We start from the raw sequence: 13,596 nt of genomic DNA on the forward strand, positions 1-13,596 counted from the left end.
ATCACTAATAGACTCTGAATTTTCAAAGAAGACATTTCACTGTGTAAATACAGGAATTGTAGTCTGTTTTATTTTAAAGTTCCTTTCTAAGGAAACCTGCCTTTTTAGACTAAATTATAGCAAATTCTATCCAGGTTAGAAGTAAATTGTATTTGAAGTAACAATTCTTTCTTTATTACTAAGGTTCTAAGAGAGCTAATATTGAATTTCTTGATAAGCATTCAAAACTAATTTGAATCCTGGAATCTGTCTGAAAGCATGTTCTGCATTTTAACACAATCATGGCTGACAGGGGAAGGTGAACTTGGATTGAGATTCTGTGTCACTCATTTTACTGTTCCTTACCATGGAGCATCACACAGGGAGATTTCCTGTACTAAAAAGAAGAACTCAGGGAAACATAGAGCCTTGATGATAAGGAGATTATTTTTTTCCATGTTTGGTTTATTTTTTGTCTATATGCTCTGTTACCTTCAAAGGCTAAATTTTCATTTAGCGTCATCTGTATTCAGCTTTCCTATTTTGGAAATTGAAATAGCATAAACAGTTGGTAATCACTAGCGAATTATGGTGTTCCATCCTACAGAAAAGGAGATTCATGTAATTTAGGATTCTCAAGCCTCCCCAGTTTATGCCTTGTTTCAATATTTGCTGGCTTGCCTAAGAAGCAAAATCAGATCAGTATTAAACACATGGAAGGAACCTGACCCAAGAGATGAATACACTGTATTCTTCCGTGCCATTTCAGGAAACCTATTATCTGAAGAGATGGCCTTAAAGGAACCTGTGATTTATGAGTCGCTACAAATAGATCTTTAAAAAAAAAAAGACAGAGAAAATGAAACGCCCTTATGAAACAGCTGTTCCAACCAGACTCGAGGAAAGCCAGCACCGCGGCAGGTCCTCCGTGGGCAGATACACCACCCATCTTGAGTAAACTGCTAGGAAATGACATTGAACACAGAGTTGTTTTCAAACAGCTGCAGAGTCTTCCTGGGAAAGGTGAACAGGTGTGAATCCCATAACAGACACACACAAGGAGCTTTTTGTGGGCGAAGATGAAAGGAAGTGAGAGCAATTGCAGCACTGAGCAAAATCACCTCGAATTCCCTCTGTCTCCCTGCCTCTTCATCTTGTTAATGTGATCCACATGCACAGCCATGGTTTGCACACAGACAGCCAGCAAGCTGCAGCGCTCTGCTCTCTAACCACTGAGTACCTGTCCACATCGATCCCTTTTCTAATTACTGGGCAAACACCCACCTCCAAGACACCTTAGAGAACTCCCTTGGCCAATAGGACATTACCCAAGTCACCACAGATCCCATGGGGCTAAGGATTTCCATTTTTCTGCGGACTTGGTCAAGGAGGGCAGCAGGCAGCTGTACAAAAACTAAAAGAGAGCAGATCTGGACAGAGGAATCTGAACAGTGCCTTGCAATGGGCCACGCCGTTGGCACAGGGTTGGTGGGGGAGAACTCTCATACCAAGGGCAGGAATGAGCAGGGTGTGGGGTATTTCACCTACCCACACCATCTCTACTTTATTTCTTCTTAAAAACCTCTCCTAAAAACAATGACAGTGCCCGAGGAAGATGCATTTAAAATTGTCTTCAGCCTCAACTATAGTAACAGTGAGTGAATGAAAATCTTCTGTTCCTTGTCTTGGGATAAAGTTTTCCTCTTTGGGAATAATAGGTAAAAGAATTTCAAAACTTTCAACCTCGGTATTATTGTTTCCTTTCTTATTTAGTGGTGGAGGAGAGAGTAACATTCATGAACAGTTGGAGATTTAGAACCAAACCCACCCATTCACCCAGTAGCAATTACTTACTGAATATTGCACATTGATATTCAGTGCTGGAGCATGTCCTAAATCCTTTGGATTCAGCGCCAGATAAAGCCAGTGTGGAGTTCCCATTGCCTTTTTTTTTCTTCTTCTTCCTTTTGCTTTGATACAGCGGCACTGGGACGAGTAGATATCAGAGATAAAGTCCAGAGTTTGCTGTCACACATAGTATTTTGAGGTGAGCATTCACCATGGAGTGGGGAAAGGAATATGGACTCTTGTATACACCAGTCTTGCATTGAAGACAAGGGCACACACTTTGGGACAATGTGTTGATAACATGAAAGACCATGTGGATTTTTCATGCCAGAATCTCATTGAGAACACTTCTTGCATTTTTTAAAAAATTAAAGGCAGTCCAGTTTTCTCGACAACCGCTGCACATTTTTCCCCAACAAGAGAGTATTTCCTTAATGGGACACAGCCAGGGCCCCCCAAAGGGTATTTGTAATGGGGTCCAGAGATTGAGGTGTCCAAGAAAAATATATTCTCCCCACCCCAGGGCGGGCCTCCAGGGGGGATGGGAGCTTGGAGCAGGGCCACTGAGAGTCATTTTGCATGTCAATAACAGGGTAGCTTCATTCCTCATATGCAAAGAGGATTATTTTGCATATCACCAAAGCTAATCAGGAAGGCTAAAATAGACTTAATAGAGAATGTAACTGGGAGAGAAAGGGGATAGACAGGGGCCTTCAGGAGAGATAAAGGGTCACAGACTCTGGGGAACAGTGGGAAGACCACGCGGGAAGAAAGAGGGGAGAAGGGACTCTGGCTCGTGGGCCAGGAGAAGGTGCCACATGGCTCCAGATTAAGAGCTGGAGATCGCGGTGGCGCAGCGGACGGTGCTGAGACCCCCGGGGAGGCCTGCCCAGCCGAGCCCCGGACTGTGTTCTTTTTCTTCTGAAGGACAGTGGCCTGAGTGGCCTCACTGGGCAAAGCGGGGAAGGCAGGACGGTGTGTGGGTGCTAGTGATTGTTTTGAATGGATTTTGAGGTTTAAGGGTGACATTTAGCCATTCATCAAACCTGTGTAACTTTTAAATAAATAGTTCCTTTCCTTTTCACCACACTCTGTCATTCAGAGCCGTAATTCCAAGGACGGTGGGCAAAGGACCCACAACCGAGGGGTCCCGGGGAAGGGGGGTGTCGCTGTTTCAGTAATAGCATCTGGGCACCCCCCCACCACCACAGGTCCTTTTGTTTGGTAACATTTTTTTTTCATGAGCAGCAACGTGCATTTTTAAAGTTGTGTTATCATATCCATACTATCAAATGCACCATATTAGCCCTTTTAAAGAGTCCAGCTGGGGGACATCTGTTACGTTCACAACCTTGGTGTGGTTCCAGAACATTCTCATCCCCTGGAAAGGGGAGCCGATTGCCATCACCACTCCCTGCCTTATCACCCCTCCCCTGACCCTGTTGAATTATGAGCTTTCTGTCACTAATAATTTACCAGTTGTGCACATTTCACATAAATTAAATCATACCCACTAGGGCCTTTTGCTCCCTCTCTGTAGTATTTTCAAGCTTTATCTGTGCTGTACCATGTATCAAAACCCCATCTCTTTCTGTGGCAATAAAACTTTCATACAAATGTAGACAGAGCAGGAAGAGAAACACTGTGGGTACCCAACCGTTCCCAAAGGACCTGAGTTCAGGAGACCCACAAGCCGGAGTGCATGTCCTGCCAGGCCTTCCAATGGGCCTCCAGCTCACCTACCCTTCTTGGGATTCTGTTACCGAACAAAAAGACCCGTTGTGGGGTGGGGGGTGCCCAGATGCTGTTACCAAAAAAACGGCACCCTCCTTCCCCGGGACCCCTCGTTTGTGGGTCTTTTGCCCGCCACCCTTGGAATTATGGCTCTGAATGGCAGAGTTTGGGGAGAAGGAAAGGAACTATTTATTCAAAAGTTATACAGGTTTGATGAATGGCTAAATGTCACCCTTAAACCTCAAAATCTCCTCAAAACAACCACCAGCACACACACCGTCCTGCCTTCCTCCCTTTGTCCAGTCAGGCCCGTCAGGGGCACCGTCCTTCAGAAGGAAAAGAACAGAGTCCGGGGCTCGGCTGGGCAGGCCTCTCACAGGTCTCAGCACCATCTGCTGCGTCACCATGATCTCCAGCTCTTAATCCATAACCATGTGGCACCTGCTCATGGCCCACGAGCCAGAGTCCCTTCTCCCCTCTTTCTTCCCGCGTGGTCTTCACACTGTTCCCCAGAGTCTGTGACCCTTTGTCTCTCCTGTAGGCCCTGTCTCCCTCTCTCTCTCCCAGTTACATTCTGCAGTAAGTCTTTGAAACCCTCCTGATTAGCTTTGGTGATATGCAAAATAAACCTCTTTGCATATGAGGAATGAAGCTACCCTGTTACTGACATGCAAAATGAGTCTCAAGGGCCCTGCTCAAGGCTCCCATCCCCCCTGGCAGCCTGCCCTGGGGTGGGGAGAATATATTTTTCTTGGACACCCCAATCTCTGGACCCCGTTACAAATACCCTTTGAGGGGGGCCCTGGCTGTGTCCTATTACAATTCATCCCCATGGTCCCTTTGAGTTCTGCATCAGGGTCTGGCTTCCTATTTATTGAAGGCAGAAGAAGAGTAAGCCTCAAAGCCAAGTCAAACTGTTCGACTTGGTTCACCCCAGTTTCCAGGAGAAAGTTCCGTTCCTTAATCACCAAGCACTGTCAAGTGTAGCCACTTACAAGATACTACTTCGTGCATAAAATACAGGAGCCTCATCTCCTGTGCAATCAGCATGTTAATTAGCAAGCCCTCCTTGAAGAATTGAAGGTGCATTTTCCTAATGCAAGGAGACAGTGAAAGAGTAACTCTTCCAGGGACACCGAAGGGCCAAAAGGACATCCTTGCCATGTTTGGGAAATATCTTGGGACTCCTATTTAATTAGCTTCTGAAAGCCTTCAATGAGGGGTCACAGCAGGTGTGTTTCACCTACTTTGTAAGGAGAATGGGGCCATTTAAAATGCAAACACACTGGGCGTCTCAGGAGATGACAGCTGGCAGGGAACAGCTCTTCAATGAATAGTTTCAAACAAAGGCTGTTAGTCGTCTGCATTTCTTTCAGAGAACGCTCTGTGGTCCAGTTGCTTAATAATTTTTTTTTTCCAATGTAGCACGAATTACTCTAATCTCTACAAGCCCTTACATGGTGATAATTTGGGAGGAGGCCTTCCATTTTAGACTATCCTACTCAAACATAATGTCCTTGATTTGTGACAATTGCTTGAAAATGCAAACACATTTCTAAATAAACAACCTGGAATATTGGCATTTTGCTCTCTTCAGACACAGTTTTGGCCGTATATTTGACTGAAAGCATAGATGTCTAAAGCTGCAGAAACATGTTGGAGATTCTTTTACTCAATTATCATTTAATGATGAGCAAATTGATCCCAATGAAAAATGTGCCCAAGATTGTATGGCAGGTATCTATTTGTTCAGAGGTCGAAGTTTCTGTTCAGAACTTCCATTTCCATTGCTGATATTTGGGTAAACAGACCAAAAAGGGGTGGGGAAGGGCTAATAGGGTGAAATGCTTTTCCGCTGAGGCTGTGGGAGCAGCGTGAGGTATCTTAGGGAAGTGAGAGAAGTTTTATTTGCAAATCTGTGCCCTACAGTCGAAAATGAAGGTTTACAACTAGCAATAGTGCTTGTACAATCTTTCCTTTTCTCAGCTTCTGGAGATAAACTTAATATGGCAACACTTACTATTATACAATCAGCCCTTTTCTCTTTTAAGTGGGTTTCTATTGTGAAACATGTACAACAAGCACACAGGATGCAAACATAGACCCCAATGGATTATTACTCAAGGGAATGAATACCATCTGACTGCCACCAAAGGCAAGAAGTAAGATTGATCACACTGCCCACGTGCATGTTGACCTCTCACACGCATCAGCTCTTCCCTTTCCTCCAAAAACAATACTTTCTGAGTGTCCTGACCAGCAGTGCCCACTGTGCTGGTACTTAGCATCATGTGGATTGCAGCTCTGGAAAATACACCAGCGATGGATACATTGCATACAGCTCTTGGTGTGCACTATTTCCTCATTTCAATTTGGTATGCACCCCGGCATGGAAATCCTGCTTCACACCTATACCAGATAATGCCAGATGATTTTTAAAAGTTGGGCACCGGTTTACTTTTCCCCATGAGTCTGTAGAAGTGTATTTTCCCCACATCCCAAATGGCCCTTGATATTCTCAAACTTTATTTGCCACTCCTAACGGAAGACCTTGACTATTCATGAATTTGAAAGACTGTTATATATTTTATTAGACACCCGGCATAATTCTTGTACTTTTGAACACAAAAGTCAAGAGCTCCTCTCATTTTTTTGTTTTCCCTTCACTGGTTTCAGTTTAGATTTTCGTACCTGCATGAAAAATAGCCTTGGCTTACACTGAGGAATATGTTAAACTCACTGGTCCCATAGCAACTCACAGCCTAAGCGCTTGACACACCATCAATATCACTCAACTGCAGCAATAAGATACTTTAGACACTTCACCTGCTCTCTATGGCTTCTTTCATAATTGATGAAATATTTCAGAATCAGTACAAGGAATTTAAATATGCCCTGCTGTTGGCATATTTAATAATTCATGCCAGTACTAAAGCAAAAGAAGGATTTTCTCCCCTCTGGGATGGCGCGTGCAGTTGGAAGGCTGTTTTTAGTGATGAGAGGAAATAACCCAGGGGCATGAAATTCAGCAACATGTCCTCACATCCCGATGAGATGTAAGACATTGACCCACGTAGTAACACTGCATATGACCTTTGGTGACATTGGGGTTGTTAAAGCATAGACACAGCATTGATCAAACTTTCCCCTAGACATAATTCATTGTTCATTTTCTAAGATCTCATGTTGCCTTAAAACCATGAAGACTGTGTCACCAACTAAAAATAAATAGCACTTGATGGTGTTGTAAACAACTGAAGCTCTAACAAAGGTGACATATGTTGAAAGAGTTCATCTACTTGACATGGTTACAAACCTGTTGGGTTTCTTGAAAGCATTTGCTTTGCAGGAGACAATGGAGGCATTTTCAGGACATAATTAAAAGACATGCTAGCAAGTTTATCAATATGGGGCTGTACAGGTCCATTTGAGGTGATGAATTACGTGCTATTATATTGTTGTATTCCTTTTAGCAAAATGTGTATAGATTACCAGAAGTATGTCCATCTTGCACACTTCTACAATAAGGAAAATGGTGACTTAACAGTGTTACATTTCTCTGTGTTATAATGTTTATTCCACAATAAGGAGTTTGTCCCATCTTACCTTCCCAAAAAGGGAAGGCAGAATATTTGGCTTTGTTTAGCCTTGTTTCTTATTATTAGAAGCAGATTCCATCAGATTTTAAGAAATATAAGAAATAAAATCAAGCATTTTCTACTTTTCTAGGTTTTAGGACTTCATTTTTATGTCAATTTATAATTGTTCCTCTATCAATTTTAATATTCTTAAATTATCTATTTTTGTTCTGGTCGCAACCTCTCCTTTCAGGTGTTTCTCACAGCATTAGTGCTCTTGGTAGCACTCACGTTGGTCTCCAGAAGCCTTTCTGGCACTCAACACTGCTGGCTTTTTGGACCCGGTGTCTCAGTGGGGAGTGGCTGACATCTGTAGACCACGCGCAGTATTGGCGACAGGCCTGGAGAGATGACATAAAAGACAACATGCTTGGTATCTTCATGAGGAAGACATCCTAATAGGTGAAAAACTCAATGAATAAGCAATATATGCAGAGATTATACCAAGAACACACTGGGAAGTGAAACGTGGTGCTGATGGGGACACGTTCATGTTGTTGATGGTAGTAATGACAATGGTGGAGAATGATGAGGATGATGGTGACATGGGAGACGGTGGAGACGGTGATGAGAGTGATAATGATGATGGTGACAATGGGGATGGGGGTAGTGACGATGGTGTGAAGCTGTAACATTGTTTTTCATTCAACTGCACTGAATGTTACTACTCATGAGTTTATCAACACATGCCAGCTGAACTCTGAGATAGTTTCTCCAATCCATAACATAATTTTATTCATTTATTTATTTATTAATTCTAAAGAAGGTCTTTTATTTATTTATTAATTCTAAAGAATTAAAATTCTCAATTCTGTTGTCAGGATGTCTACTTTTATTTATTTATTTATTTATTATTATTTTTTTTTATCGTTCAAATGCGTTTGCCTCCATTTTCCTGATACCTCTTTCCCTGGTCCCATGCACCTCCACCTCCCACCCTCAATCCTTCCCCATTTGGACTTTGTCCATAGGTCCTTTATACATGTTTCTTGATTTGATCTGATCCACAATATAATATTAAAAACAGTAAAAATTCTCTGCTTAACATATAAGATGAGTATTGCTGGAGTAGTTGCTCAATGGATATAAAGTTTCCATAATATGGTTCCAGGGATGTACAGTCTTATAGTGCTTGTTGATGCACAGAGGTGCACTTAAACACCTGTTACGAAGGTAGGTCTCCTGTTAACTGTCCTTATACCATACACACACATACACACACACACACACACACACACAAGGAAACTTCTAGAGAATTTGGATCTGTCTATTACCTCAGCTGTGATGGCACTCTGCTGTACTTCCAAACTCATCAAATTATAGGTGTCAAATGTGTACACAAGTATGTTTTTGTACGTCAGTTATGCCTCATTAACATTGTGAATAGAAAGAAAAGAAACATTAGAGTTATTGTACTGACTAAAAGAATGAGAGAAAGAATCAAATGAAACAGAACCTCTTGAATTTTGTAACAAACTTGAAGAGCATGAAAACCATGAAGACTAAACAATACCAATTGCTTTTCTTAGAATATTAAAATATTGAAAATGCACATATGCCTATCTGTTAAATTGATACCTATTTAGATTAGTGTAGGTCTCAAAATGTATCCAAATTCATTTCTGTTGTAATTCTAGAAAAAAAAATGAAACTTTTCTTTTTTCACCCAAAAGGCATGATTATATAATGGCTCCACACAGGGAAGTAGAGATATGGAAATATTCTGGACAAAGTACTGTCACTGATTCTTGCTTTCTTTAACTTCCTGCTCAACTTTTTAACTCATCACATGATGAATTTAAATTATGTATGCTTGAGAAAACTTATTTTGACTCTTCTTTCAGATGGTTCTTCATTTACATCACCTCTAAAATTTTCTACATCAGGGTCATGGAATTTTATTTGACATTTTAGAAACTTCAATTTGCACTCATGATTGCCCTTTTAGACTCAGGTTTTTTCCAGGGTGATGGATATATCTGGGCACATCCAGATTGGAATCCAGGGCCAGGATTTACAATAGACCCTGCCAGTGCTTGGTCTGTTGGTAGAAAACAAGAACGAATGCTGAAAGGGGAGATCTTCATGTTGAGATAATTTATCAATCCCCTTCTTTTTTGGGTGCATAGCCTCATTTTTTCACCAGAAAGCCTCTTAACAGTTAATCAGCTCTCTTCTGACAAGCATACACTGCAAGGCTCTAGAAACAAGAGGTTGCTAAGCAAAGTAAATATTTAAGGAACAGCTAATTAGATTCCACTTTGCTTTTTTCCATTTATATTTAAGCAACTCCATCTCACATAAGACCATTTCCATTAATATTTTAGTATCCACTCAGCATTTTTCATTTCAATTTTCTGCCTCATTATATTTTATTGACCATCATGTAAAAATTGATTTTGACTGTGTTACTGATAGAGATGTTCTATATGTATATACAATGTTCGATGTACTTAGAATTTAAAATCATGTAGCCATAAGCCTAAAATTGACTATTTTATTCATGACAAGCCTCTATGCATAGGCAGAATTATATGTAAACTGTTCTAAAACCACAGTTAATAAACTCAATAAAAATAAAAATTCAGATAAGTATAGTCAAGCTCTTAGAGACTAAACACAAACCCTTGTTGCTAATTAAGGAGAAAAAGAAATAACTCTAAAGTAAGAAAAATAACTTCAGTTCTCTATTTTCCAAAATTATAACATTACAAACTATGTGTAAAAGTTTGATTCCATACCTGGGATTGTGACATGTTTTTCCAATAACATTCCCTGGGTTCATGAAAGATATAACACTTTCTATTACCTTTGTTACTTGTACTGTTTAAAAAAATAAAAACAAAACAAACAAACAAACAAAAAAAAAAAACTCAAGACAACCAGCCAGTCCTTCCTGGTTGTTGAACCTGTGAGGTCCAAAGACAGGTAATCCACCTATGATGTAAGATAGCAGGTGGGGAGACCTCAACTCTCACCTTGTTCCTGGTATCCTCCCTGAAACTTTGAGGCCTCATGGTGCCTACTATTGAAATCCTAGGTTTGTTAATGTGTTCCTGCTGCTTGGAGGAATAGGGAGACAACTCTGCTCTATATACTATATTCTTTGTACTTCACTTTGCAGTCACTAAGCAGCTTATAAAATTTTATCATGCATAGGAAGGTAGTTTTTCCCTGTCAGGTGTCTATAGAGCCAACACCATGCCTGAGAGGAAATAAAAGACATCAGTGCAAAAGAATTGATACCTGGAAGAATATCTGTATCCCCAAATTAACTAAAGCATGTCAATTTAGACTGTAGTCTCCTTTACAAGAATATATATCATATTCAGAAATTGGTGTTCTAAGCTTTAAACACTTACATTTTTCTTTTTCAAAAAGGTGACAAGAAAAATATTTTCTCAGAGAAATTCAATTGCTAAGGTTCTGATGATTTATCTTATGCAAAAGTCACAATAAAAGTCCAAAGATGGATACTTGTGTTAAGTATAAGAGAAATAGGTTTAGGGAAGTACTGTAACATTAGAAGAAACAGTTCCAGTGTGTACTACGCATTGGCTTTCCCCACACTAAACAAATGGGAAATGAAGAAACATCAATCATGGATAATCGTTTTTCAAGAACTTCTTTGATCTCTGTTAATGCAGCATGACCTGGAATAACCAGAGTATTTCAAAACTACAGGGACTTTAAAACATGTTAGAATGGTTTTATTTTCCTGGTTTGTTATTTCTTCTGATTTTAGTCACCTGTGACTCACCACGACTCAATAGCAACCAGCTTAACAGTATGGGGCAGACGTAATCATCATTGCACAGAGGAAGAAAATCCACCCTGTCCTGCAGCATATGGGCATGGAAGTATTTGGCAAAAATGGTACAAGGCTGAATTAGGGTTCCTTGCATGCTGCAAAATAGAAATGAGGTCCTGTTAAATCCCTCATTATAGTGATATGGAAATTAGAGTGAAATATTGTAGAGCAGGAAAGTAGATGAACTATACCTACACACAATGACATTGGTGGATCTTAAAAGCATAATAAATAGAGCCCTGGGCAGGTAGCTCAGTTGGTTAGAGGTTACAGGTCTGAGACTTGGTCAGGGCACATACAAAAATCAACCAATGAATGCATAAATAAATAGGACAACAAATTGACATTGCTCTCCCTTCTTCTTTCTCTCTAAAAGCAATAAATAAAAATGTTTTAAAAAACTTACTATATACCTTTAAAAAGTCCCAGAAGTCTGTCTTATTCATGATATCTTTCTTTTGAATGCTCAAGGTGAACATGTCAAACAGTATCAATAATTGCTTAGAGAGCACTATAACTTTATAATATACTTTTATCATCATAACTTTCATAATTATAACTTTTTAAATATGTTTTATAACTTTATAAAACTAAACTTATAAATAAATGAATCCTCAGAACATTAGTTACTCCTGTTGCAGAGCTAAGCAGATGGATAAGGGAAATAGGTAGATCAATCCAAGTTCTCAGTAATGCTCTCATTTTTGTTTTGGCTTGGGAGGCCATAGATAGCCATTATATTATTGGAAACGAATGATGAAATCAATGAATGAATGTTTGGATGGTGGATGGATAGAAGGATAGGTGATGGAGGATGGGTAGATGGATGGAAAGATAGGTGTGTGGCTGGATGGACAGCTGGTAGATCGCTGGGTGCATGGGTGAATCAGAACAAAACATAGATGAACAGTACCAGTGAACAGTGATTATTCTACATCCTTGTGCTTGAGTTACTGAAACACAAACAAAACCAATGTCAGGGTAGATTTTATATGCATGAGCATGTTCCATTGAAATGGTCAGATCTCCAGAGGGAATAGTCTAGTACTAACAAGGCCCACCACCTACAGGCCCGCAGAAAAAAAGTGACCTCTTAGGTTCAGGTTGGTTCTGCTCAGTGCCATTGGCTACACTCAACATGGAATGCAGGGGCTGCATTCTGCCCAGGCCACGCCTTAAAGACGTAGTTCATGGAGAATTTAAAATAGCTGATTCTCGCCGACACCTCTGATCCACTGATTTTGAGATGGCCTCTGAATATACATTTCTTAACCCACCACATTCAGCTCTCAAATTTAAACTCTCAGCAGCATGGTTTTTACGAAAAGCAAGAGTACTTATTTTCTGAAAGGGAAGGCAAGGTGGGAGGCTGAGTGAAACAGGGGCAATGTCCCTTAGTCTCCTCAGCTGCTCTGAATAGGCGATTGTCCTGGATGGGGTGTTTCTGCATGAAAGGGGACTTCAGTGCATCCCCATACTGGCCACACAAGGGCAGGAGAACTTGACCACTGGCTTCCTTCTCTGCAGATGCTTGCCTACAGGGGGGATGATAGGGCACCCACATTCCATGCCTGCCCTGAACACGTCAGAAGGGACACGTTTGTGGCTAGGTCTGCACTTGTCATTTGCCAGAGCCCTCCGTGTTGGTCAGGGCACGGTCTTATTCTAATGGCTCTGTCTTCACTAAAATTGGAATAATTCAATGCAACCTGCGACAATCATTGGATCTATTTTTTCATTCATTACACCCCCTGAGGAACGACCACGAGTGACACCATAACCTGTAGTTTTTGTTGTAGACTTGCTGAGTTGTGGCAGAGCTGATGATTAGCATTTTCACAAAGTCTGAGAACTGCTGGAGGTCACTGGAATAGCTTAAGATTGGCAGGCAAGAAGTTACTGACATCAAATAACAAGAACGGTTACAATTCAGTCTCTTCTTTTTTCTCCGTAGAGGTCACTGCTAAATATTTATCTGCAAAGGGCTGTCTCAAAGTCAAATATTTGATTTACTAACTGTGTGTTAAAAGCCAAGTCAACCACATCCTATGTTTTTCTGTCACTAGTTTTCTTTCTATCTGGGTTAGAATTTATTTTTAGCCCTGATGAGGCTGACAGAACTGTAAGACTTCATTTCATTCCATACTGCCATGAGGACAGCAAGAAGGGTTGATGCTGCTTCTTCAGTGATGACAACTTCATCTCATTCTTCTATCCCCCTTCCCACCAAGTAGAAATATGTGCCCTCAAAATTACACAAAAGACCAAGGGAAGGAGAATTCCAAGGGGTGGAGCACAGAAGGTAAACTGATGTAGGATGTCAGAACCATTGGCACAGCAGAGCAACATACAACTTATATTGTCAAGGATACATATCCGGGATGAACACTGTCTTCCCTGCTCTGCACCCTGAAACTCCCTGCCCCAAAAGATGCTGTATCCCCATCCCCCCAAAGTGATTTGGAGGTTTTCATACAATTCCTATCCAAATCCCAGCAAGCTTTTCTGTTGAGACAAATAAACTTCTTCTAAGATGCATATGGACTAAGCAAAAGCCCTTCCATTGCTGAAACCACTGGAAGACAA

Source organism: Pteronotus mesoamericanus, unplaced genomic scaffold (assembly GCF_021234165.1).
Source record: "Pteronotus mesoamericanus isolate MK-2021 breed Mesoamerican mustached bat unplaced genomic scaffold, CSHL_Meso_final contig_142, whole genome shotgun sequence".
NCBI classification, from domain to species: Eukaryota; Metazoa; Chordata; class Mammalia; order Chiroptera; family Mormoopidae; genus Pteronotus; species Pteronotus mesoamericanus.